We start from the raw sequence: 26,754 nt of genomic DNA on the forward strand, positions 1-26,754 counted from the left end.
ATGATGGGGTGAGATGTGTTGGCATTGAGCGGTATGATGGAAGGCAAGAATTACAAGTCACTTCCCTTTGTGAATGTGGGAAAAAGAGAACACTGCAGTCTGCCTGAGACACACTCCCAAATAGTCAATGAGTCAGTTGGTGTCCCAATGAATTTAGAAGACAGACTATTGTGTAATTCAGATGGTGAATAACTCTTTTTTAACAATTCTGTCTTCAGTTACATAGATATGTTTCAAATAGAAAACGATGAGTTACATCCATATAACTCAAGGTAGAATTGGGCCTTTAGAATAAGTGCAGCACTCAGCTTTAAACCACTCTACCAACTTCAGTTCTGAGGATTCCTTTTTCAGGCAGGCAAACTGTAATATCTCCCAATTCCTTTTCTTAAAGAGATGGAGAAATTGAGGCAGAGAGATAAAGGCCAAAAACTTCTTGGGAACTGTAGGTGCTAAGCAAGGCCTGGTCATTTTAAGTCCCTAAATATGGATTTAGTTATCTAAATAACAAGAAAAAAATGCCCTAAGTAGTCTTCTCTTGGCTCCAGATGGACTCGGTGTCAGACCCAGGGTCAGTTTATGATTATCTCCTGGGTATACCCCGGTAGAATTTTTCCTTTTCTTGAGGAAACCCACAATTTACTGTATGTGTAATGTACTAGGTGCTCCCACAGGTCTCTTGAGGTCATATTAGTGAGAGAAGCTGAAGCGCACTCCTGTGAGGCAAGCAGTCTGAGACATTTTATTTATTTATTTATTTATTTTATTTATTAGTGTCTGGCTGCTTGAGTTAACTATAGAACATGGTAATCCCCTCTGTGTGTCATCCTCAGAGCTGTAACTCCCTTCTTCATGAAAATAGCTCCAATTAAAACAAAGCAAAATGCTTTTTGTAATGACTTAAAATAAATAGAACAGAGCTGAAAATGCTTGTTGAAGATCAGTAATGAATGTAGAGGTTACATGACTTTATAAACAAGCCTGATGCTAGAGGTGATGATACAAGATGATGTGGAACTGAAAAGTAATACTTTGCAAAGCATGATGTCAGGAGGCATTTAGGTAAGTTGAGCAGGTTGCTTTCATTAACAGGATGAGATTCCTGGACCAGGACACTTAGCAGCCAGCAGTGAGTGTAGTTAAACAGTTAATGATCAGTATGTTAAGAAGTTTGGCACAGCTGATGGTGCAGTGTCAGTCAGGGTTCCAGAGATATCTGAGAAGTGAGCTGTGTGGCTAGGAAGGGATCCTTTCCGACTCAGTAGTAGTGCTGCTGGTGTGTTTCAGAGCAGCCAGTTGCCAGTGAAATCTGAAACCTAAGGCTGCGTCTGAGGGCTGGCCTTGCTAGGTTGTTCCAGCCTCCTGTACTGTATATTTACACATCCATGCACGCAATCACTCTTTTTCTAACTTTCTGGATTACTCCTTCTGTGACTGGTAGGATCTCTCAAGTACATGTGGTGGTAGTGCAGTGCTTCTGAGTTAAAGTAACGCAGTCCTCAGGGACTGAGTCTGCAGATGGTCTGAGCATTCAAGAGAGAGAGAGGAGAGGAACATTTTTTTCATTGCAGTGACAACTTAGTTTAGCACCACTGTATTTCCTCTCTGAAACTGCCTTGTGAAGCTACCACATTTATGGGTCTGAATATTTCCCCTACTTGTGGGAAGTAGAGTGTTTGATTTTGGTTTTTTCTCCTTTCTTGTTTATCCGTGTGGAGTGGTTTTCTGGAGCTGCTGGTGATCTGGATCAGCGCCGCAGTTGGAAGCAGGGTAGGTGGAATTAAAGTGGTATTTGTGACAAAACTGTGGAGAAGGGTACATTCTTTTGACAGGACAAACTCTAACTCCAGACCAGGAAGTCGCAGCAGCAGCTGTCTGTGACAATGCTGTTCTTGTCTTGGAGAGGGAGGCAGCTATGAGGATTCTGTTCTGTGCTGCTATTTCTTTAATTACAAACTTTGTCACAACGTTCCTTTTTATTTCTTCCAGGGATAAAAATAGAATATTCTGTCATCTAAGTACAGATTAAAAAAAATAAAAATAAAGGCTCTTTGTGTGTTCTGAAATTCCCATGTTAAAATTCATCTTCAGATTTGTAATAGTTCTCTTTGCATGTTCCTCTTTTGGTATAAATGTCTGGAGTTCAACTTTCGTAGATAACAGGTTCACTGGGGCAGAATTTGTAATAAGTGCTTTGACTGTAATCACCAAAGAGTCAGGAAATCTTTAGTGGGTTTTAAAGCCACCCAAGTGGTTTTGTGTTTAAGATAAGAGAGCTGCAGAAATTGTGGATTTTTGTTTTGTCCCCTCTTTTGAACTTGTGTAAAATATTCTTCTATCTCAAAAATATGGATATATGATTGCAGAGTTTTGGGTTCTCTTTTTAAAACAAATCTTAAATAGGATTTCTGGTATAAGATAGTTACTGTGTACTGTGAGTTGTTGTCAGATACATGGCTAGATATTGTCTAGAAATAAACAGCATGATCCTTTTTAGGCACTGACACCAATATATGGTACATAAGTATGAAAAGGGTCCAGATTAATCCACTGTGCAACCACAGTGACTTCAATGGGGCTAAATTTACCTAGGTATGATAAATGAATTCAAAACATCATTATTAGGGTAACTTCTTTTGCCGTAGTATTAGGTACAGTATCTTGTCCTAATAAGAGACATTACTTTTATTCAAGTTTCAGGAGGAATTGATTTATGTTGGGTCTCTTGTATTAAGAAATGAGAGAGGGGGATTGATCCATAAACAGAACAAGGCATGCTGCCCTCACTAAGACAAGCTGATTGTAAACTTGTGGTATGTACAGATAAGTACAAAGTATTACCAGAAAGTGATATGTGCGTGCCCATAATTAAAAGCAGAGGTAGATGGAGAGAAAAAGATTGAGTGAAGTCCTTATCCCTAGCTCTCCCTGAAATTCAGATGCTATGCTATGGAGTTGTTTTTGTTGTTGCAACAGGCATTGTATGGCACGATGCAATGAGTTTAGAGACAAAAACTAAAATGGGCTTACAAGTTCCCTTTTTTTGTGGCTGGCGTCTTGTTCATGTTGCTTTAGTTGCCTGTTTGTTTCTTCCTTGAATGCTGCTGTCTCACTTCAGAGTTGTTTTCTTTTGTCGCAGCTCATCTCCTCTTATAAAGTTACACAGGGATAGGTTGGGGTTTAAGTGGGTGCTCACCCAGAGAAGCAGGCCCAAGGACAGTAGTGAAAGAGTCCTAGCTATCAGCTTTCCTCTCTCCCTCCCTCTGCACAGAGAGAGTACATCACCAGATGATTTCTGGCTTCAGGAGGATGCTGCAGGGCATTACTTCTAAAATCTGGACTTCTCTGTGGCTGCAGGTTCAAATCCTGCTGTGCCACTGGCCCTGTAGTTCAGCTCACTTTTCATTGGCTTTTTGTCCTTTGCTAGGAAGATGAAGCTCACAGAGTTAGATGCAGGAGGAAATAAGACCTCTTAGAGGTAATTGCTGCAAAACTATTAGGGTGAACTCTCAATAAGATCATGTCTGTAGGAGCATCAACAACAAAACACAGCTACAAAATACACACAGCTTTCAAGGACTTTCATCTACCATGGTTATATACAATACAACATCTTAAATACACTAGGAAAAAATGGGATGTGTAGATGAGTCATAGCAGGTGGCACAAAAGTGGTTTGCATCCTACTACTGTACTTCTTTTTAGCTTAGTTTACTACCAGCATCCTTATTTATTTCTACTGTGACCAACTGGCCTTTTGAAATACATATTATCCCCAGATCTGGTATGTTTTTCTGTGACATGAATAAGAAAGCGTTGCTGGTTCAGACTGTCTAGCATTTTCACTATAGTACTAGCTTGGCATTTCAGTGCCCCAAACTAGTGGCTCTTAACCTTTCCAGACTACTGTAGGAGTCTGATTTGTCTTGTGTACCCCAAGTTTCACCTCACTTAAACTACTGGCTTGCAAAATCAGACACAAAAATACAAAATCACAGCACGCTATTACTGAAATGTGCTTATTTTCTCATATTTACCATATAATAAATCAATTGGAATATAAATATTGTACTTGCATTTCAGTATATAGAGCAGTATAAACAAGTCATTGTCTGTATGAAATTTTAGTTTGAACTGACTTTGCTTTTTATGTAGCCTGTTGTAAAACTAGGCAAATATTTAGATGAGTTGATGTACACTCTGGAAGACCTCTGTATACCGTAGGGGTACGCATACCCCTGGTTGAGAACCACTTCCCTAAACCCCATTGCAGTTGAGTGTGATCCATTAGTTTTCCATCAGGAAAAGAAATGCTCTCTCGTCTTTTCACTTCCTGTGTATGTTTTTGTCATTCACTATACGATATTTCTGTCTTTGGGTAATGCTCAATGCTGCAAGTAGAACAGGTAGTTGATACTGCTTTACCATAGGGAAGCACATGGGCATTTAAAGAAATCCATAAGGCTATCATGTCAGTCTTCGGAGGGGCAGAAGGTTGCAATGACTGTAGTATCTAAAGTATCTCTTCAATCATACTTCATAGCAGAAAGACACCAGGGACTGAAAATGAACACATACCTTCTACATATATATTTTGATGCCTTGGTTAAAGAAACACAAAATACTAGTGCTGTTTTTAGAATGGCTTTTGATTGTGGAGTCTAGGGAAAGTAAAATGAATGTGTGTGTGTATATGCATGTTGGGGTAGGGTGCAGGAATGCCAGGTCACCCTGTCACACATCCTGAAATCTCTTGTTTTTTCTTTTAGTTGAAAAAAGGGGTTTTTTCAACTAAAAGGGAGGGAGGGGTGGGCGGGGGGCATGTGGCTCCAGATGCTGCCCCTCTCTGCAAGCACTGTCCCCGCAGCTCCCATTGGTCACAGTCAGGGCCGGCTTTAGGCCTATTCCACCAATTCCCCCGAATCGGGCTCGGCGCCTAAGGGGGCCCCGCGCCCAGTGAGAATCCCTTCCCTGGCTAGAGACGCCTTTTTAATTTTTACTCACCTGGCAGAGCTCTGGGTCTTCAGCGTCACTTCGGCGACAGGTCCTTCGCTTGCTCTGGGTCTTCAGTGGCAGGTCCTTCAGTGCCGCCGAAGACCTGGAGAAAGTGAAGGACCTGCCGCTGAAGTACTGCCGAAGACTCGGAGCACTGCCCGGTGAGTACAACCCCCCCCCCGTGTTTTTTTACGTGGTTTTTTTTTTTGTTTTTTTTTTTTTAATAGTCATCCCTGCCAGGGCCCCATTGAAACTGTTTGAATTGGGCCCTGCACTTCCTAAAGCCAGCCCTGGTCACAGCTCCCCTTCCCGGCCAATGGAAGCTGCGGGAGCGGTGCTTGCAGGTGGGAGTAACACACGGAGAGAGACCCCTACCCCTGGGGCTGCAGGGCAGCCCCAGTGTGCCACCAGAGATCACGATCAACTGGGAGATTCTCTAGGACCGACCAGTCGATCACAATCGACTGGTTGGTGACCACTGTTGTAGACTGTGATCAAGTCACCTTCTCTTTGGTAAGCTGAATGGATTGAGCTTTGTGAATCTTTCAGCCTAAGGCCTGTTTTCCAATCCTGGAATGATTCTCATGGCTCTTCTCTGAAAGAGCTTCTTGCGCTATTCCAATAGCAGTTGCACCAAATACAGAATGGTAATCAACGTAACCTCCTTATTCCAACTGGAGATTTTCATTTATACATCCAAGGATCACATTAACCCTTTTGGCCACAACATTGCAGAGGGAGCTCGTGTTCAACTAATGATCCACCCAGACTTCCAAATCTTTTTTACTGTCAGTGCTTCCTAGGCCAAGTATGGCCTGGATTTGTGGTTCACAGATGTAGGATTTTATTTGGCTTTACTAAAACGTATAATGCTCGCTTGGCCCCAGGTTAGTAAGTGATTTATTTTGCTCTGTATTGGTGAGCTGTCCTCATCTTCATTTACCACTCCCTGAATCTTTGTGTCAGCTGCAAATTTGATCAGTAATGATTTTTTTTCCCTCTGGGTCATTGATAAAAATGTTAAATAGTGTAGAGCCAAGAACAGACCTCTGCGGGAGCCCACTAGAAACACCCTGTTCAATGATGATTCCTCATTTTCAATTACATTTCGAGTCCTACAAAATCAACAATATGTCACACATTAAATGGTATCCTTCTAGCTTCTTAATCAAAATGTTATATGGCATCAAGTCAAATGCCTTACGCAAGTGTAAGTATATTACTTCAACACTGGTACCTTTTATCTCCAAAATTTGTAATCTCATCAGAATAAATATCTTGTTAGTTTGACAGGGCCTTATACTCCATGGACTAATAGGACTAAATTCCACAACAGCCACAACAAATTTCTATGGCAACGCTCATTTATTCTCTTGTCATGAAGTACCCTTCATGCCTCCTTCCTTAGTGCCATACAGTTATGGGTCATAGCTGACCAATTTAATTGGCATAACCTTTGGCTGAATATTTTTAATGTAAAATTTTCAAGGCTGGGTTGCTTTTTCTTCTATGCTGTCCAACTCAGGGGGACTTGGTTCCTGTAGCTCAGAACCAAGTAAGAGGATGCGTCAGCAGCTCATCTCCCTGGGTATCTGGGCCTCAGATGCTGCACTGTTCTCTGGGCTTCTCAGCATCCTTCTTTTGGGTTCCCTCAATTCCTGGTTGCCTGCTGCACTCCAGCTCTGGCTCTTTCACCACATGGCTGTGTGGAACAGTGCAGGGTGCATGCACTATAATCAAAGTGACTTCTGCTTTTGGGAAAGCTAAGGAGCAAAAGTCAAAGGTAGGTAGGTCCTGGTAGGCAGGGAACCAAAACAAATGTGAAATGGTGAATTCTGGAGCAAATATATGTTTGTTCTGGGGCATCTTGAAAATTGTCAAATTATGCAGTAACAGAATTGCAGAATCTACAGAGCTCTGATTGAAACAAATCAGGTAGTTTACCTCTCTCAAAGCTATTGTTTCAGGCCATCTGCAGACTCAGGCAGAGATCACTGCATCAGTTTGCATTCTGCGTTTTCAAGATTATCTCCTCAATCATAATGGCTAGAAATACATATATTCTAAAAAAGCTGAGATTCTAGAGCATTAATTCTTCAACAAGAGGTGAATTCTATGGCACTTGCCATAGATGTGGAATTGTGGAATATATGAAATCCTGCACACAGGTCACTGAGCAGCCATCGGAGAGCATATATAAATCAATACAGCATGGGCTGTTGTATTTGGAAATGTGGATGCCACAGCTCTGCTTCCTTTAGTTTCCCTAATGCTTTTTCAAAACTTGAAATCAGTGGACCGACCCCAGCATCTTCAGAACAGGGACCATTGTACTGATAGGGAAGTGTGACCAGTCAAACACAGGAATGCTCTTGGAGCATATATAAAAACAAATACAATTCACCCCTGCATGGGTTGGTGCTGACAAAAAGGCCAAAACAGCAGTATTTTGTTTTCTTTAAAACGTGTAAGGAGATGGCAGCTTATTTTCTGTCCTGCTGGGAGAGAGACCCTGACCACTACCTGGCTCCATCCAGGTTTCTCCCTGGCTGTGATTTTTAAGTTTCTCTTTCCAGGGTAGGTTACGTTACCCAGCTTGCCCCACTCCACTGGTTCTGAGAGGGAGGGGCTGACTGGACCCACAAGGAGTCAGGATGGCTTCTCACCTGGGAGAGAAGAGGGCAGTCCCAGCCCACCCTATTCACTGTGGCCTAATCTTGGGCCCTGAACCCAGCATTCTGGGTTTTCCCTTAACTGTCTTGCTGAAACCACTTCTTGTCCCTCAGTTACCACATCCCCAGTCATATGCAGGTCTTACGGGAAACCTAAAACAGAGCAGAACGGGCCTGAGAGTTGTCCGTTGTCGGTATATCCCTATTAAGGGAGGGTAGATCAGTCTACTCCAATAAACATTCTGTGTGTTTTCAACCAACTGCTAAAGGATTTTCCAGTAATCTACAAATGTACACAACATATTGTTGCTCTTCTACAGGAGTACAGTTAAGAGAAGAACCCTGCAGAGACAAAGGGCGGGATTCTAACTGAATTAGAACTTCTTACTGCACAGCTGGCATTTAGCAAACAGTAATATGACCTGAAAAGATAAGCTCTTCTTCTATGTCCTATGTGTGGGACATCAGGTAGGATAGAGCCTGCTGCTTGCTTACAGCTAGCAAAGCTTGTCCCCTTAGGTCAGGTGATACAAACGTGCTTTTAATGTTAAAGATTCCAAGCTCAGTCCCAACTAATGACCATAACGTGTTAGTATGTATGTGGTCATGGATTGTTTTATTAGTGTGTAGTGGCATAATCACCATAGATACGTGTTTAGAAAAAGATTGAAATGTGTGATCCACCTGGACCAGTGGAAAGCAGGCCTGGCTTGGTGTGGTCATATGTCCCCCTCTAATGGCGCCTCGATCAGCCAGAGCTGGATGAGCCTGTTACAGCCTTGGCTACTAGACACATGTCTTTTAGCTCGTGCAGTAGAGGCTCATGCATTAAGCTCCAGAGGTCTCAGGTTTTATCCAGGCTGCCGCTGACTGGGATCTGTTGGCATTACGGAAGCAGTGGAAAGCAAGCCTAAGGCTGATTTAAGTGGCTGTGCTGTATCCACCTTCACAGCCTGTAGCATAGAGGACGTGGTGGTGGAAAGAGGTTGTGACTGGAGAACCTCTCTGCTCCAGTGATCCCAGTTGGTGGAATGCCACTTTGGAGGGCCGTTGCAGCCAGATGTTACTTAAAGCAGCCTGAGGCTATTCTAAGTTGCTTGAAATACCAGATCACCTAAAGAATGGGGAATGGCATAAAGATGGGAAAATGTCACCTTTGCCTCCTCTTCTTGTAGTCCTGCGCTGAATTCAGTTTAGCTGGACCTGAGAATGGAGCCCTATATTTCTAATTCTAGCACTGGCTGAGGGTTAATTTACTTTGTTTATAAAAAAATAAGAAAATTGGTGAATTAAAAAAAATCCTCCAACTGTTAGAGCTTTGCATACTTTGATACCACCAGGATCTTGTTAGTACTATTATAGTGTGTATTTAGGACTGGCTATTTTAATTTAGTTAATTATTGTTGTAAGGTGTTGCTAGTCATATCTACCTGAACTACTTGGTCTATGACCAAGAGATAAAAATTTTACCTATTGGTGAAACAGGATAAAACAAACTTCTCAACCTTCCTATTTGAACACATTGTATAGTTGCATTGCTGTGACAAGTATGTGAATGCTGGGGTAACTGTGAGTTAGATTACAGCTTGTGAATATTTTTTTTTAATTGATATGTTGATTGATATTGATTGCAGCACTGCTTAATGATCAGAGTATTGTTTTGGAAAGTGTACAGTGTGTGTGTATGTATGTGAGAGAGAGAGAGAGAGAGAAAATTAAGCCTTTACCTCTTTTCTGAGAGAACAAAATCAAAATCATGTCTTGCATGCATGGATGGTCACTGGGGTTATCCACTGTAAAGTGGTTTTAAAACAAAAAACCTGCACAGTGGAAAGAAACCTTGTTGCCAGCAGTTTGCAATATTTGTGCAGCTGTTCCCACAGCTCTGTCTTAACATTCACTCTCAGCCCCAAGAAACAAGTAAATGGATGGCTTGGAGTGGAAGACATTTCTTTGCAGGGCCTGACTGGAGCAGAGTCAGGAGAAAAAACTGTGCCTTACAGTTTTAAGTTGCATGTTTTAAGTCTGGATTTGCTTTCTCTTGAGCAGAAATAAATGAGATTCTTGCAAAACACAGGATAAAAAGATACTTTAAAAATGAGTGCCTGGCTTTAAAGTGTGATTATAATCGTGCATCTTTAAGAAGGATATTATTCGATTCCATGCCTACTCTACCTCAGTGACTTCGAGGTCAAATTTTCTGAGTTTAAAAGGTAATGGAAAAATTCCAACCCTATAAACTCAATCCGACAGTCAAACTGAGTACTTTCTGGCTTATGTAACGTGGTCAATAATAAGATTCTGGAGTCCGAACATAGTAGCTAGGGCCTTGGTATGTGAGTAACTGGGTACAAGGTTGGGATTGAATTTTATTTTTGATATATGAGGCAGAATGGAATCTAGCTTGTTCTGTCATAATTTCATCTGCATATCTTTTTTCAGTAAATAAGATATGTAAAGCAAGCAAATATAACTCAGAAACACAGGGTACTGATATGTTGGGTGGTGCTATTTTTATATAGATATTTATATAGATATTTGTGATATCTGTACTTTAAATTAATAATCTTAATATGATTTAACTTAGATTTAATTACATGGTTATTACAAGCTGAATTAGTAATTGCTGATTATTTATTGCAGTAAAAAATTAAAAGCTAGATGTATGTTAGCACTGTACAAGTATGATCAGGGTCCTCCTTACAAAGTGCCTTTAACCAAGTTCAGGTTTGTATTAAAAAGGGGTTCCACCTAAAACAGCTTCTAACATGACATGGCAATATCATAATAGAAGCAAATTTTAAAATTGGTTCTAATATGTCTATAACAGGGGTCAGCAATCTTTCAGAAGTGCTGTGCCGAGTCTTCATTTATTCACTCTAATTTAAGGTTTCGCGTGCCAGTAATACATTTTAATGTTTTTAGAAGGTCTCTTTCTATAAGTCTATAATATATAACTAACCTATTGTTGTATGTACAGTAAATAAGGTTTTTAAAATGTTTAAGAAGCTTCATTTAAAATTAAATTAAAATGCAGAGCTCCCCAGATCGGTGGCCAGGACCCGGGCAGTGAGAGTGCCACTGAAAATCAGCTCACGTGCCACCTTTGGCACGCATACCATCGGTTGCCTATCCCTGGTCTATAAGAACATATAGAATTGCACTTCAGAAATGTTTGGTTTAATTTATCTTGCAATATCAGTATTGCCAACACCAATGATTTTATTGCAACTTTCATGATATTTGATCTATTTCTTAAAGTCTCAGCTCCTGGAGTTATGAGACGTGAGAATCTCGTGTGTGTGTGTGTGTCTGTCTCTCTCTCTCTCACTAATAAATTTCTAGTTGCTGTGGTTTTTAGAGGAAAGTTTGAAATCGTGAACCCTAAAAGCTCAAAACTCTGAATGCGAAAGAAAGGAATCTTAACATTTATGATTTTTTAACCAGTCTCATGACTTTTGAATAGTTGTGTCTGATAGTACTGGAACTTGGTACATGTCCCTAAAGAAGATGAAAAAGTGGACTATTGCAACTAGGTCATATTATGTAAGGATCTGATCCTGCAAGTTTCAGAGTGTCATCAACTCCCATTTGTATCAGCTTGGAGTTAAAAATATGGACCTCCCAGGAGACCACAGCAGCTGCAGAGTTGTCAGCTGGCTTCACCGTTCAGAAACACATGTTGGGTGATATATTTAAAGCTTGCATGTCTGTATACACTTGGATGTATGATAAGCTTTGTCAGGTTTCTTTCCTAAGGAATGTTAATGTGTGAACAGCAAGAAATTGAGAAATCATCATATATAGAGGGCTCTTATTTTATTTCTTTTTGTAAAATAAACTTAGGGTTAGAGTAAACGGGTATACAGTAAAAGCTGTGTTATCCAGCACTTTATCAACTGGAAAGCTCTAGAAACTGGCATTTCTGATATCTCCCAATGCAAATCTTCAATAGGGTTGCCACATGTCCAGTTTTTGACCAGACTGTCTAGTCAAAAAGGGACCCTAGCAGCTATGGTCAGCACTCCTGACGAGGCCATTAAATGTTCAGTTGATGTGGGGCCCTCAGGCTCCCTACCTGGCTCTGCGTGGCTGCCCAGAAGCGGCAAGATGTCTCTGCTGCTCCTAGGTGTAGGAACGGCCATGGGGGATCAGTGTGCTGCCCCCACTCCACTCTGCGTACTGGCTCTGCAGCTGCCATTGGATGGTAACCATGGCCCATTGGAGCTGCAGGGGGGCAGTGCCTGTGGGTAGAGGCAGTGCACAGAGCTGTCTGGCTGTGCTTCTGCCTAGGAGCTGAGGGACATGTTGCCGATTGCGGGGAGCTGCCTGAGGTGAGCACAGCCTGGCTCTGGCATCCCGAAACCGCTACTGCACCACAGTTCCCTGTCCTGAGTCCCCTTCTGCGCCCAGACTCACTCCCAGAGCCCGTGCCCTGCACTCATTGGTAAGCATATCTCTTAGTTAACTGGAATTTTTGACTAACGGCACCGCCCATTCCCTCAACATGCCGGATAACAAAGCTTTTACTGTAAATGGGTAATATCCTTCCCCCACTCTTGGCATATGCTGTGCATACTGGATATTGCCCAGACTCATCCCACCACGTTCCTGGGCTTCACTTTTGAAATCCATGGATATATGTAAAACCTAATGATCTTTATTATGTATTTTTAATTAACTAACTAAATGGTAGGGTAGGATTGTGTTTACACATGTGGGCCCTAATCTTACAGCTGACTTTGCAAATGTGCCAGGGACAGATGTAGAGAGGCAATCCAACCCCAAATGAGTAGGTTAGTGTATTTGATATGTATAAATAGAGGAGGCAGAATTTGACTTTTATTTTTTATAGAATTTCAATGGATTACAGATATTTTAAAGCATTTTTTCAGTTTTAAATTTTCAAGTTCAATGAAATTATGGAACGGGTCAGGTAATTATTTAATATCAGATGCTGAGATTCAAAAAGTTAAAGCTTCGTAACCATTAAAATATAAATGGTCAACATTACATGTCAAAATATACAAAGTAAATATCCTTAAATCAAACTCTAAGTTCTCAAGCAGCATTTTTTCTTTCTTTGCCTATCTTTTTAAATGGAAATATTTTTTTTGTCAGTTTTTGTGTGTACGGGGAAATCAGCAAATCTAACCCTTCCATGCCTACATATAAAGTGTTACCCAACATTGTCTTGAGAGAGAAGAAATGATCCACACCAAATCCATTTTTCTCTCACAGATTAGATCAATGGTTCTCAACCAGGGGTGCACATACCCCTAGAGGTTACGCAGTGATATTCCAGCGGGTACATCCATTCATCTAGATATTTGCCTAGTTTTACAAAGGCTACATAAAAGGCACTAACGAAGTCAATATCAACTAAAATTTCATACAGACAATGAGTTGTTTATACTGCTCTGTATACTATACACTGAAATGTAAATCCAATATTTATATTCCAAGTCATTTATTTTATAATTGTATAAAATATAATTATATATAATTATAAAGTAAGCAATTTTTCAGTAATTGCGTGTCTGTGACACTTTTGTATTTTTATGTCTGATTTTTGTAACCAAGTAGTTAAGTCATGTGAAATGTGGGGTACACAAGACAAATCAGACTCCTGAAAGGGGTACAGTAGGCTGGAAAGGCTGAGAACCACTCCATTAGCTCACTTTCTGTTTTTGGTACTCTTTACAGTAATGAGCTGATCATTAATTTCTTTGACATTTCTGGTAATAACACTAACCCTGAAGAATTTACTGGATAGGAATGTGAATGTCATAACAACTTCCGCCGGATTCTCACAGTAATTCAACTTTAAAGACAGCCAACTTATTACAAAGAGCTATCACCTTCTATAACAATTCTTAATACTCTGCCCTTTTGTAGTGGTTAGCAGGGATCTTGTATGGGAGAAACCAGTGTTAATCATTTTAAGCTTTGCATTTGTCAGACAAATCATTTTGTTAGAGTGAGGGGAATAAGCAGGGAGGAGGAGGTGTGTGGCTGGTTGTGCAGACTGTTGTGTGAATCTGAGAGCCAGCCAGAGTTCTGTCAGTGCAGCACTTATATTACCTCACTGCTGTTGAGTCCTCCTTTGTTTAATACATGGTGAATTCCCACATGTACTTCTCTCTCCTTGTCCTCGTCCTGAGGACGCTGCTCACAGGACTCAGAATGCCTCTCTGTTGACACCAGGAAAGGACCAGAGCAGCAAGTTGAATGTGCACCACATGGCACATGTGGTCGAGACTATTTATCACGTAACAAGATTAAGCCTTCATGCAGCAGTGCCGTATAATGCAGGCACATGCTGCTCCAGATACCTTTACCAGGCAATTTGAAAAGTGCAGAACATCAGTTCAGCAAAGGTGGTCTTTTGCTAACACTAAAAAGAGAATCCTAAATGCTTAGACTCCTTTCAGACATTTGCATGCTGTTTGATGGTGTCACTCCTGGGACGCTGCTTCTGATATCTTCATCTTCCAGCGTGAACAGGAAAGCTGTGAATCGTGAGTTTTGCTGTTTTTTATTCTTTTAGGGAGTGACAGAAAATGCCACCCTAGTCACAAGGACATATTAATTATGATTATTGTTGTTTTATTATGTCTCTACCTGACTGCATAATAAAGATTTCATAGCTGCTTTAAGTGTCCATGAACTATTGGGAAATTAAAGGGGAAATACCTGGTGGAAATACCCAGTTAATGATTTAAATTACAATCTGTGCTATGATACTGAATACCAAGTGAATTCAGGACAATAAAACAATAAAGTAAAAGTCGTGGAGGGCATGGTGAAGCTGGTATAATGGGGTTATAAATATTGATTGTTACAGAAGAATTTCATAGGGAAGTCATTTGTGGTGTTTCAGATTTTATTTTGAATACACAGCAGACAGACCTTAGTGAGACGATGCTCTTGTCAGTCATGGATGGCAGGGAATAGATCTAGCTCAATGTAAGAGACTGATTCTCTAAAACCACTGGTTGACCAACAATTTTTCAGCCGAATAATTGGGATTGCATTTATGGAGATAGAGAAAAGGAGTTTGAGGGTCAATAGCAGCTAATTATTTCTCAAACGGCTAGGTCAAATTTTGCTTGCCGAGTTTGCTACAAGCTTTCGCCTATCATTTAACTCTTCCATGAGACATGCCACAAACCTCTTTTTATTATCTTTCTGATGGAAGGCTCCTTAGAATACTGTGTTGCAAATATATATCTTCCTGTCTCTCTTCTGAGAAGCTTAGCTTTGTGCTTCTTGACTGGTGGTCATTTCCAAATATCAGATCTTGATCTAGTTGAAAGGGGGAGTCTATTTGGAAGTATTTGGAAGAGCGTTTTAAGCAACACAGCTATCTGATCAGTAAGTAGGACTACGGTGCAAGTCCATGGAATGCTACTAACCTATAAAATTTCTGAAAAAAAATGGTTGTGCATGCACATGCGCGCGCGCGCGCACACACACACACACACACACACTGTAGAAACTGTAGTCACCTTGGTAGTACAGTATGAGAAACAAGTTGTTGAGGAGCTAAATGCTGCCTTCAGTTACACCTGTGAAGCCCCACTGAAGTCATTGGGTTGTATAGGTATGACTAAAGGCAGAATTTTGGAGTTTACTGGGGATGGCTTTTTAGTTAGGATTTGGTGCATGGTAGGAGAAAAATGTATCTGTATAATACTTTCTGTATAGAACTCTTCCTGTCTCTGAAAAACATGCGGTAACTGAAATTGCCCCAAATGAGGCACCTTTGGTATTTAGTCAGATTTGCTTGTGGAAAGCCATAGCTTGCTTTATTACACAAAGAGATTTTCCTCATCCTCTTTGAGGAAAAAGTTGAGTATTTTCTTTTCAAACACAGATCTGATACTTAGTGAATTGTCGTTGGTGTATATTGTAGATCGGCAAGCCACTTTTATTTCCTTTGTCCTGTCTTTTTAAAAGTAGAGCTCTAAACACTGTTAGAAGTGTTATTGTTGATTTGTATTGTGATCGCTCCTAGAGGTCCCAGTCTGGGGTTAGGCCTCCATTGTACTAAGTGCTCTGTACACGTCTTATTAAACGTAATCTTAAACTAAAAAAAAAAAGCTATAATACTCAGTTTAAATATGTACTTTTTCATAATGGACAGTCTTCCCCACTCAGGTTACTGGACTTTTTGAAGTTCTAGTTCTTTAATGACTAGCACGATATACACTTCCTCTGCATTCCAATCTTTAACAATAAGAAAAAAAGAGCTTTTTTATTCTATTTCATTTCAATTCTGTATCAAATAAAACCTGAGATGAAAAGGCAAATGGAGTAACAAAACTGATTTGTCTAATAGACTTTCACCCCTGGCTTTTACTAACAATATGTATGGGTTCCTTTGCTGCAAAGAGAGGGGGAGGGGAGAAGGAGCAGTAGCCAAGTGTTCTGTTAAAGGAATATCCAAACTACACAACCATGCACCAGCGAGGTAGTTCGGCTCTCCTAAAAGAGCTGCCTTCTTACCACTCCAGAGAGAATCCTTCAGGTCAGGTTTGAAGCACACTATTGAGAGAGTGTAGGTAAAGTTCGCACTGTAACTGTCCATACTACTTTCTCTATACCAGGCTGAGAACGTCAGTCATGAGAGTTATCAATGTGACATTTACCCCCTTAAAAGCTTGAAGATAAAAAGTGGCCAAGGTGCCCTGGTTTTTTTTTCTTTGACAATATACTAAAGCCCTAAGGTATAATATACTCTTTATATGGACACCTGCAGCAAAGAGGCAGCTTCCATCTGAAGATAATCCAAAGGTATTTTGGACATGAGTTGTGGAAGTTCCTGAACTCTGTCAATCCAGGCTGATTGTTGCCAGGTTTTATACTTTGATGTCCCCAGCTGGTGCTAATGTACATCAGTATTGTCACAAGTACATTCTGCTTTTCCATCTTTCCATGCTAAGATAATCAATTTACTTTAATCCTGCTCTTCCCCCAGCCCCAATCAGTCTTTGATATCTCTCTCTCTCTGTTAGTGAATTATGCAGTCCTCTCTAAGTTGGGGAAGACAGTAGTATTTGTCTGCCTACAAGATAATCACTTTTTTATGTATTTACATGTGTAGATGCTCTCATGAATTAGTAGCATTATATTATATATTAATCTTGACTCATCACTTATTTATTGTGTAAAGTAACTGAGATCTGGGATCCTTGTATCATGGTTCTTTTGGAAAAATTATCTTAAAGAGTGGCTTAGTTATAGTCAGTATGCGTCACAGTTAAAAACATGCGCTAAACAAAATGGAAAAGCAAGTGTAAAATGTGGATAGAAATATTCTTTGCATATATTGGATCAACTCCACCTACTTTGCCCTTTTTTCTGTCCAGGGAAAGGTGTTATGTGTAAAGATAAGATGCTGGCTTTGGGGCCTTGGTTTGATCTCACCACTGACTTCAATAAAACTACCTTTGATTTACAAGGGTCTAAGTGAGCTCAGAATTGTATCTTTCGTTAGAACTCAGGAATGCAAGCCAAAATCTCCTGAATTCAAACAGTCCCATTGTGGTGTTCAACCAAGTCACTTTTCACCTTGCTTAGTTACCCCATCTGGAAAAATTAAGAACTATCTAACAATGGTGGCGCAAGGATTCAAGCTGAAAAAACAGAATGCATGCTAAATTAATCAGATATATGAGGCAGCTATGTCCATTAACCCCAGCTATTTGAGATGAGAAAAATAGGTGAAGCTGACAGTACCACCTATTCTTAGGGTTGCCTGACAATTCCATGATAAGATCCTCAAGTATCAGAGGGGTAGCTGTGTTAGTCTGGATCTGTAAAAGCAGCAGAGAATCCTGTGGCACCTTATAGACTAACAGACGTTTTGGAGCGTGAGCTTTCGTGGGTGAATACCCACTTCTTCAGACGCAAGTCTGTTAGTCTATAAGGTGCCACAGGATTCTCTGCTGCTTTTGATGATAAGATCCTGTTTATTGTTGCTTGTAAGTGTCCTGTCCCAAACTTTAATTGTTCAGGCTGAAATTTTTCATGCTGGATGTCTGCCTCTGGCTGAACATTTTTGGGAACTTTCGGCTAAAATGGTTCAGCTGTTTACAAGAAAAGCTAGAGAAAATATATTGCTTTGCCTATTTAAAAACTGTTCTTCTGCTTCATTGAGAAATGATAGCACCTTCCTGTTTTAAAGCAGGTATTTTGAAATTTGGCAGTGGGAATCCTGGAGTCAGGATACCCATGAAAATTGCCCCAAAATTTGCCAAGTTATATGCCTCTAAAAATATCTGTTTTCACATGTCCACTAGAGACTTTTGAGTTTGATAGCTAAATTCTCTGAAGTGTCCATCTGTACTGAGCATGCTCCAGCCCAATGTGTGACCAGGTCTTATTTCACTCACACTATCCACACTGCATAACCTTGATTCATTCCTGGAGTACTGTCCATCACATGCAATGAGTAAAGGAAGGGTTTGGGTGTGGGCGACAGTGTGTGATCATGTAATCAAAGACAGTATCATACGGCATATACACAAGGGGGTCAAGTGAACTCTGTACAGTGGGCAGAATTAAAGTTGCTCAGGCAACCTTATTTTAGGGCATTTCCTGTGAATTCTTGACTTTTGCAGTGCTCTTTTAATGTATTGTTGGGGAATGTATTTATATTATTGCCCATGTTATACATGACGTCAGACTGGATGATCACAATGGTCCCTTCTGGCCTTGAAATCTATGAATCTATATATTTTGGCATCAAATAGACAATCATCTGGTTATGCAGCATGTAGTAAACCAAGTTGTGCTTTTTGCTCTATAGCACAATTCTGCTCAAACTTCTTCTTGGCTCACAGCAATTTCCTGAGACCTGATTCTGCACTTCTGTATACCTTGTGTAGTTATGTACGCCTGTGAAAATGAGTGTAAAGTTTTACCACCAGTGTGAGTGGAGAACTTTTGGTTTGGTAGAGATTTACACTCACTTTTGCAGGTGTAAATGACTGTAGAAGGCACAAGACAATGGAAGATCAGGCACTTCTTGTTCTGGGTACATCATTGTATGTACTGTATCTGGAAGCATCCCATGACATTGCATTGTAGTTTTAGTTGAACTACTGGGATGATGTAAGTATACTTAATCCTGCCTCAGTGCAGGGAATGGACTAAATGACCTCTTGAAGTCCCATTCAGCTCTAAATTTTTATGATGGCAGGAGCACAGATCCATGTTATTGGGAGAGGAGGGCCAGCAGGAAATCATACACCTAAATGGGTCAGTTAGGCTTCTAGCCAGCTTCTCCGCTTGAATATGTCTAGAAGCCGGGATGTTTGAATGACTCTTCCAGTTTTGAATTTGGGTGCTTTTATGGAAACTGATATTAAACATTTTGAATCTGAGGCTCATTCATTGAAAATTGCACAAAAAGTGACTCTTATTTTTCCGCTGTGTTTCTTGGATAGCTCATCATTTGCTGAAAGTTTTCAAAGCTACTGTGGTAGGAAACAGTAAAGTATTTTGGAAATCATCATAGAATGCTGCCATTTCTTTTTGTTAACCGACTTGTTAAAGTTTCACTGGGATCTGTAGAGTGACTTTAAAACTATAAATGGTAGAAAAATTTTTGACAATGCTTTTCCATTGAAAAATGCCATTTCATCTAAATTTAAAATGTTATACAGAAATGTATGGTGTTCAATTATTTTTTTGGTCAGGAAGGTTTCTTAGGTACAGGATGACATTTTGAAAGGGGACGGGGGACACAGTCTCTTTATATAGACTGATGGTTTTGTCACTGGTCTGGGAGGCTGTGTTTCAAATTCCTGCTGTTTGGTGTGGAATGAAAAATGTGTTGTGAAACAGAACTGTTTGTTGTTTGTTGCCTTGTTTAAAACAATGACTATTATTTGTAACTTGTGAACAGCATAGTGAAAATAAGACAATTTCATTTATTTTATTTTGAAATGCTTATGTAGCATCTTTTACTGGAGAATCTCAGTGCTTCGTATAAACATTAAATAATCATTATCACATCTCTGTGTGGAAAGTAGCGTTACCATTTTATTCACTGATAAATTGAGGAACAGAGGTTAAATGCTTTGTCACATGGTAAGCCTGTGGCAGACGTGGGAGTAGAACCTGAGACTCTTGATTCTGTTTCTTGTTCACACCAATAGGCATCAACGTCTTCCTCATTTTATTTATTATATAGGGGAAAATACTTCCTGATACCTTCCTACTGTAGTTCTAGTTAGAGATCTGGTCTTTGGACCCAATATGGTACACAGAGAGACCTAGTTTGGCTTTCTCAGTTACATGTACAGTTTGAAATTTGGTTTACCTTAATTGCATAGAGAATATTGACAAAATAAATCCTTTCCCCCCACATAATCCCCTGACCACTACCGCCCCCAAGTTGTCAAAGTTTGGGTAAATGTATATGTATAAAAGCAGGTTACTAGGTATGCTACCTAATAGCGTGAATTTGGAAAACATTTTTGCATGTACAAATAGATATACTCTAACATATGAAGAGTAGAGTTCAGGAGAGTCTTCAGAAATTTGACCCTGGATATTTAAATTGTTTTTAATTTGGATCCCTGCTTAACCTTTCCACCACACCACCAACTTAGACACTACCAAGACTGTTTCACAGCTATGTAAGACAAAGAATTGAAATATTTAGTCTTAGACTAAAAGAGGTGACTTACATGGCCCCAGTGGCAGATGGTAATGCAAATATGCAGAAAGCAAGGGGGGTTGGAGAATACTTGACGTTGTTAACTTCAGAATAGCTCAGAAAAAGTGACAGGAGCTTTGCTTCCTGACCAGGATTGTGTACATACCCTTGTGTAAAGGAATACCCTGAAACTATTACTGCATTTGGGAGCATTGTCCGTTATTTTTAAGGGCCAGTGTGGGTAGTAAATGTAACAATTCTTCAGAGCTTTAAAAAATTGAAACCCCACTATTTCAGTATTGCAGTTGAGGCTGACACAACAAAATCATCCTTTCACATTAGGATTCCCTAAATGTTTATCCATGTACTTAATCATAATATGAACATAAGGGTATGCTTTCTGTCTTGTGACAACATAGTGTGTTATCCCAATAGGTCGTCCTTTGGTTATTTTTGCAATTAAGAGAAGGTAGCCAAAGTTTTATTATGGTACCAGGCGGTAAATGGTCTGGGAAGTATGAAGAAAAATCCAATCCTAACACTCTGTTATCTCTTTTTTGGATCAAGGAGCTAGGTAAAAAAACCAAAACTATCTGCCTGGGCAAAGGCAACTAAGGCAGAAATTCCCTCATCAATGTTCTCTCCTTATCAGTTGTTTGTGAAGGCACCAGCACTACTTGCTTTCATTGAAAGATGCTGAAAATACAAGATACTAATAAACTCATTCCTGATGTAATTCTGCTTACATCAGTGAAGTTAGCAGGAATGAATTTGGCCTAATCAGTTAATTATATCTTTCTGTGTGTTTATCTAGGTTATCTTCTATTAATTGAGTAGAGAAACTTGCTGGCTCACAGAATATTCTGATTCAAAGTGCCATTTTTTTTTTTTTTTTATCCTTAGACATTTCATCCTAGTCTACCCAGAACTGGAAGCTTTTCCAGTACAAGCATTTTTAATTGGTACAAGCTTTTGGTTTTCAACGCAAACTGATTCTTGGCCTCTCAAAAGAATGTCCTGGTATGTTCCTAGGCTGCAGGAATTTATGAAGGCATTATAAAAAAGAACTGTTCAAACACATGGCATTAGTAACTCTTCCATACTGTGTCAAGAATCAGAGGGGTAGCCGTGTTAGTTTGGATCTGCAAAAAACGACAAGGAGTCCTGTGACACCTTATAGACTAACAGACGTATTGGAACATAAGCTTTTGTGGGTGAATACCCACTTCGTCGGATGCAAGATGAAGACGTTGCATCAGATGAAGTGGGTATTCACCCACGAAAGCTTATGCTCCAATACGTCTGTTAGTCTATAAGGCGCCACAGGACTCTTTGTTGCTTTTTTCATACTGTGGACACTGATATTTTCAAGAATTGCATGTAGTGTTAGCTGCATGAATGCCTCTAACTTTAAAAACCTGAAAATATAGTAGCTTATACTCATCATTTGGAATGATTTTACCAGCATCAGTAACTATCTCCACAGCAGCCCATGATGATTTTGATCTAGTCTCAATGGAACGTCAGGTTTGGTTGGAATGTTTGTTTACTTTTCATAACCAAATGTGAGGTGCCATTAATAGATTAAGGAATTCGTTTGGCGGAAAACAAAAGCTGAATTCTTTTCTTGGTTACTCTGAGCTATATCTGAACTAGTTTAATCAACAGCAGTGGATTTAAACCATTGTAACTGAGTGCATAGGTCTAACTCTTTTAATTGATTAATATTAATTTACATGTGGCCTGATTTTTTCCTCTCATTTAAACCAATTTTATGCTGGTGTAACTTGATCAACATAAGTGGAATTATCCTTGATTTGCAGTGATGTGAGGGACTATTCAGGCCCCATAATAACATCTAGGGACTGGAGTTCCTGTTCTGTGACTGACTAGGACATTGTAATGTGAATATCCAAATACAGGCTTCTCAACTGTGCCTCATTGTGAAGTACTGTATATTAGTTAAACAGTTTAACCAAAACATTTACAAAGATGTTTTCTATAGACCTGAGCAAATTACATGTAATGATGTAAAGTGTAAAGACCTTTTTTTTTTTTTTTTCAGATGTGGGGAGGGGAAAGAGAGAAACCAAAGCCCTTTGTTTTTGAAAAAAATCACTGCCCATCTTTGCACCCCCTTTTGTGTAGGGCATCCTACAATGAAGGCAAAAACAGTTCCCTGCTGTGAACATTCCCAACAGAAATCTAATTGCTACTCTCCTTCAATCAGGGAACAGAAATGATACCATGTGATTAGTAGCCAGTAACAACTAAGCAACACAGTAGGACTAGCAAACCAGAGAACCTATCAAATTCATGAAAATGTAATGTAATAATGTTGAATGAATTTTGGAACAAGATATAAACTATAGACAGACATGTTGGCAGAAAAATGCAAAATTCATCAAATTATTCATAACAAACGATTTGCTGTGCTCCAGCTGCCTGTAAATTCTTGACATTTTTAGAGTGAATCCTGCAACTTGAAGTGTGAAATTTTCCAGCAATGATAAAGAAACAAATCCCATGCCATTTCAATGGTCCTCTGTAATATCTCTGTTCTCATTTTGGATGTATATTTTAAAGGCCAGTATAACATGTTTTGACATTGGGAGGTTGTTAAATATGTATATTAGAAATTCCCTCACATGCTTCTCAGTGTAATTTAACTCAAAGTGGAACACTTTATAACCTTCTTCTTTGCTTGGTTACTGGAAATTTTGCTGTGGCCTTGTACAACTGAAACAGAGACGCTGTTCATAATAATGGCCAATATATTCATTAGCAAAGTATAATAGATCCTGTTAAGGTTTTTTGATAGCTGAATAAAAGGATGTCAGAATAGGAGAGTCATTTTTGTTGCTCTTCCATAGAGCCAGATTATGACTGGCTCTTGTGGGGGGGAGGGGCAGATGCAAGGTTGGAGAGTACAAAAGAAACCTTGCCCCTACCTTCCCTGGCTGATTGGAAGAAGGTCAAGTGCAAGGAATCTTCCACATGAAGGTTGCACATCTAAGGGTCAGACACAATTGCCATGCCTATGTTCAGGAGAATAAAAGGAATGCTGTTTCTGTGAAACTGCAGGGATGCTCATTGCCCCAAATGGGGCAGACTGGGGTTGGAGAGACAGGATCACAGTTCCACCCTTTTTCTGTATCAGTTGGCAGAGAGGAATGGCCATACTGGAGGAGCAGGCTATAAAGAATGGAATAGCCAACTTAGTCATTTCTTCTTAGAGAGAGATTAATCCTCTGTGAGCTCCCCAAGGGATGGTGGGGAACCAATGTCTTGAAGGCACAGCTTGACTCATACTTATTAATGCTGCAAAACACTGGTATTTGTTTTTCATAAAATACTTGAATGCATGAGGGGCAGGATAGAATAAAGGCTTTATTGATGAGTTTGGAATGGGTATATCACTGATAGTGAAAAAGCAGCAACAGGTCATTCCAACTGAGTACTGATTAAACCTTTATACTCGAATCACACTAGCATACCAAACAAACAAAAACCCCACCTTGTTGGGACTATTTCTCAGGTCCCTCTCCCTGTAAAGCCCAAGTGCCTTAGTTACCAGGAATCCAAATGTGTGGGCTCACAGCGGTCAACAAAAACTTCTTAATGTTGTCAAAACCAGCTTTTCCATACCTAAAATGTTCAGTTCATAGATCTTCCTAGGCTTAGAAGCAAGTGCTGCCCCACCTCCCTGAGAAGGTGCCTTCCACCAGTGATACAAAACTCCTGTTTCTAGCCCTCCTGTTCTGCAAGATAAAAATGCCATGAGGTGCAGCACTGAATCTTCTCCATCCTGGAGCTTAGGGCAGTGGTAAATCAGAACTATAGTGGTATTATAATCAAATTGTCCACAAGTGGAACAAGGTGACAGTCTGCTGGCTTAACTTGAGCACTATGCAGGACACTGGTATAGCTGGATACAATTACTGGCCCTTGTTCCTTGCTTTTTAGGTTTACTGTTGTCAAATGTGGTGAACTGTAGTAGAGCTTGATTTTAGCATCTCTTTAATTGATACCGGTTTACCAGTATCATTCGACACTATCTTTACAAGGGAAACTATTGCTATATGGGTTTTATTCTGCAACCCATATTTCCCTGAATATTGCCTGTAATTTAAAACAGTGTAGTCCCTTGAGCAAGAGGATCAGGATCAGATCCTGTGGATGTACTGTGGCTTCTCTGTAGTTGATATAATTTTGCCCATAGTAATAATATTTTTCATTTATATGGCATTCATACCCCAAAGCCTCCAGGGGCATGAATAATAAAATAGAATGAAAAATGTTGCTTAGAAGAATAGCAATATGGACCAATAAAATCTGAACCAGAGAAACTGAACTGAGATATAACACAGTAATATGACTGAGATGTAACAGTATTGTACTTATGAAACCATTACTACCGTGATTCATAGCAGAAGTTAAACACTGATTCTATTAACTTAGAGCTTCCACAAATTAAAAGAGAGGTTTAGATGCCAAATAAAATTTTGCTTTTCACTGGAGCCAAGTTACTATGACTGTGTGTTCAGATGTCTCAAACTTGTTTCTACTATTACTTTGTCCTCCATATGTTTGTCTGCCAGTTCACTTGTATTGGCTAAATCCTAGGTTGTGAACTTTCGGAGGCAGGAACCATCTTTCTTTTAAAAGCTGTACAAATGAATATCCTAGTGAGACACTAATCTTTGAGGTCATTATCTACTACTGTAGTAGAGCTGTAGTCCTGGACAGTATTGACCTTTGTTACGTTTCATGCAAATTTAAAGTTTGGGGCTGGCTTCTATCCTTGTGATAGATCAGAATATTGGAATCTGAGCAACTTGGAACTTTTGGGGAAAATCAGATTAGATCTTAATTTTGTGCCTTTGACATTAGTTATGTAAATGGTACAATATTTTCCTTATTTCATTTATACATACAGCTTTCATGTAGTGTGGTGCTTGTGAAAAGAGCTGAGTTGATGGAATCACAGCCATCAGAAGTGGAGACGATGTATTAGGCAGGAAGATTACTTATTTCTTATCAGTGCAGTGCCTGGAAACATCAACTGAGCTTGAAAAATCCATTGTGCTGAATGTTGCACATACACGCATTGCTCTGAAGAACTTGCATGAGTATTACCTATTGAATATTTTTTTGTCGGCGTTTTTTTTTCAGTCTAGTTTTTTAATACCCCAACCAAATGAAGTTTCTACCACTCCCCTTTGGAGACTATTCTACAGCCTGTTCATGTTTCTTAATTTCCTTCTATTATTTCTCCATCTGCACTGATATTAGTATTTGTGCTCTTCCTAATCAGAAAATGTCACTAACCTGTTTTATTTTCTCTTGGAGATGATCAGTGTAGATGTTAAATAAAAATCAGACCTAATGCCAGTCATTGTAGAACCCACTGGACACTAACCCCTAATTTGACTTAGTTTCACTTATTTCCCTGTAGTATGTCTGATAAGATTTATTCATTATGAAGCAATGCTGCATGTTGGTCATGGATTTGAAATCTTTTGTATTGTGGGTTCTTTTATGCTGTTTAGACTCTGCTCTGCTTTGAGTGAAACATACTCTCCCATATTCAGACACTGTATTGTGTAGAAACTAACATTTGTTTCTTTATTTTGCTGGCAGTAGAAGTTCTCCTCTCAGGCTAGTAAGCGAAGATCACTTTTTTTTTTTTTTAAGACTAGTAATGTGAATATCTACCTTTCTTCTACATAACAGTCAGTAAATACAAAAATTTCATTAATTACTTAATAATTTCAAAGAAGTGGTATTGCTGGAGAAGAAAGGCACAATATCTCAGGGGAACTTATAAGAGACCATTGGCCAGAGTAGCCCCTGCCTATTTACCCCCTTTTTATTTTTAAGGGGACTTGAATAATGTTACCTGTGACCTCACCACTCACAAGTAACACATCCATCCCAAACTCATGCTGATAAAACCTTTATACCATAGCATATTGTCATATATATTTTTTCTATCTCTCTCCACTAGATACATTAATAAAGTGTGTGTATTTGTATATTAAAGTGTTGTCTATATTTAGGGCACCAGCACAGCTTGCTACCTAGCTGCTTTGAAGATCTGAGGCTTAAAGGATAGCCTTGAATAGGTTTGTTGTATTAGAGCGCGCTCTATTTTTTTCTCCACCCGTACAGAACAACTGTATATTTAGAAAATTGCATATTTAATGAATTGCAGCATGTTAAGGTCAAGTTAATGCTGATGAAGTTGGCAAAAGATTTGTGTTGTAAGGAGAAGGCAGGAGCTTGCTGCACCAAGACTGCACTGTCAAGTGCATATGTTTGCATTGCCACTGCCTATGCTGCATTTGTCTTGTGACTCCATGCAGAACTTCGTCCTCATTATCATCAGTCTTGCACTTTTTTTGAGGACTA

At 39.7% G+C, this 26,754-nt stretch overlaps 1 protein-coding gene across 2 annotated transcripts in view; it reads left to right on the forward strand.

Moving 5' to 3' along the window:
* Positions 1-1,407: 1,407 nt before the first annotated feature.
* The window catches only part of ARHGAP24 (Rho GTPase activating protein 24), a 367,683-nt gene continuing 342,336 nt past the window's right edge, over positions 1,408-26,754 (forward strand). Inside the window, exon 1 of one of the 2 annotated variants that reach the window (XM_075066121.1) lies at positions 1,408-1,770. The gene's annotated coding sequence lies outside the window, so the exon portion shown is untranslated. Of the gene's footprint in view, positions 1,771-11,988; positions 12,115-26,754 lie in introns of those variants that run through there. The other variant, XM_075066122.1, reaches the window with a different exon arrangement.

The sequence above is a fragment of the Chelonoidis abingdonii genome, chromosome 5, assembly GCF_003597395.2.
Source record: "Chelonoidis abingdonii isolate Lonesome George chromosome 5, CheloAbing_2.0, whole genome shotgun sequence".
Lineage (NCBI taxonomy): Eukaryota > Metazoa > Chordata > Testudines > Testudinidae > Chelonoidis > Chelonoidis abingdonii.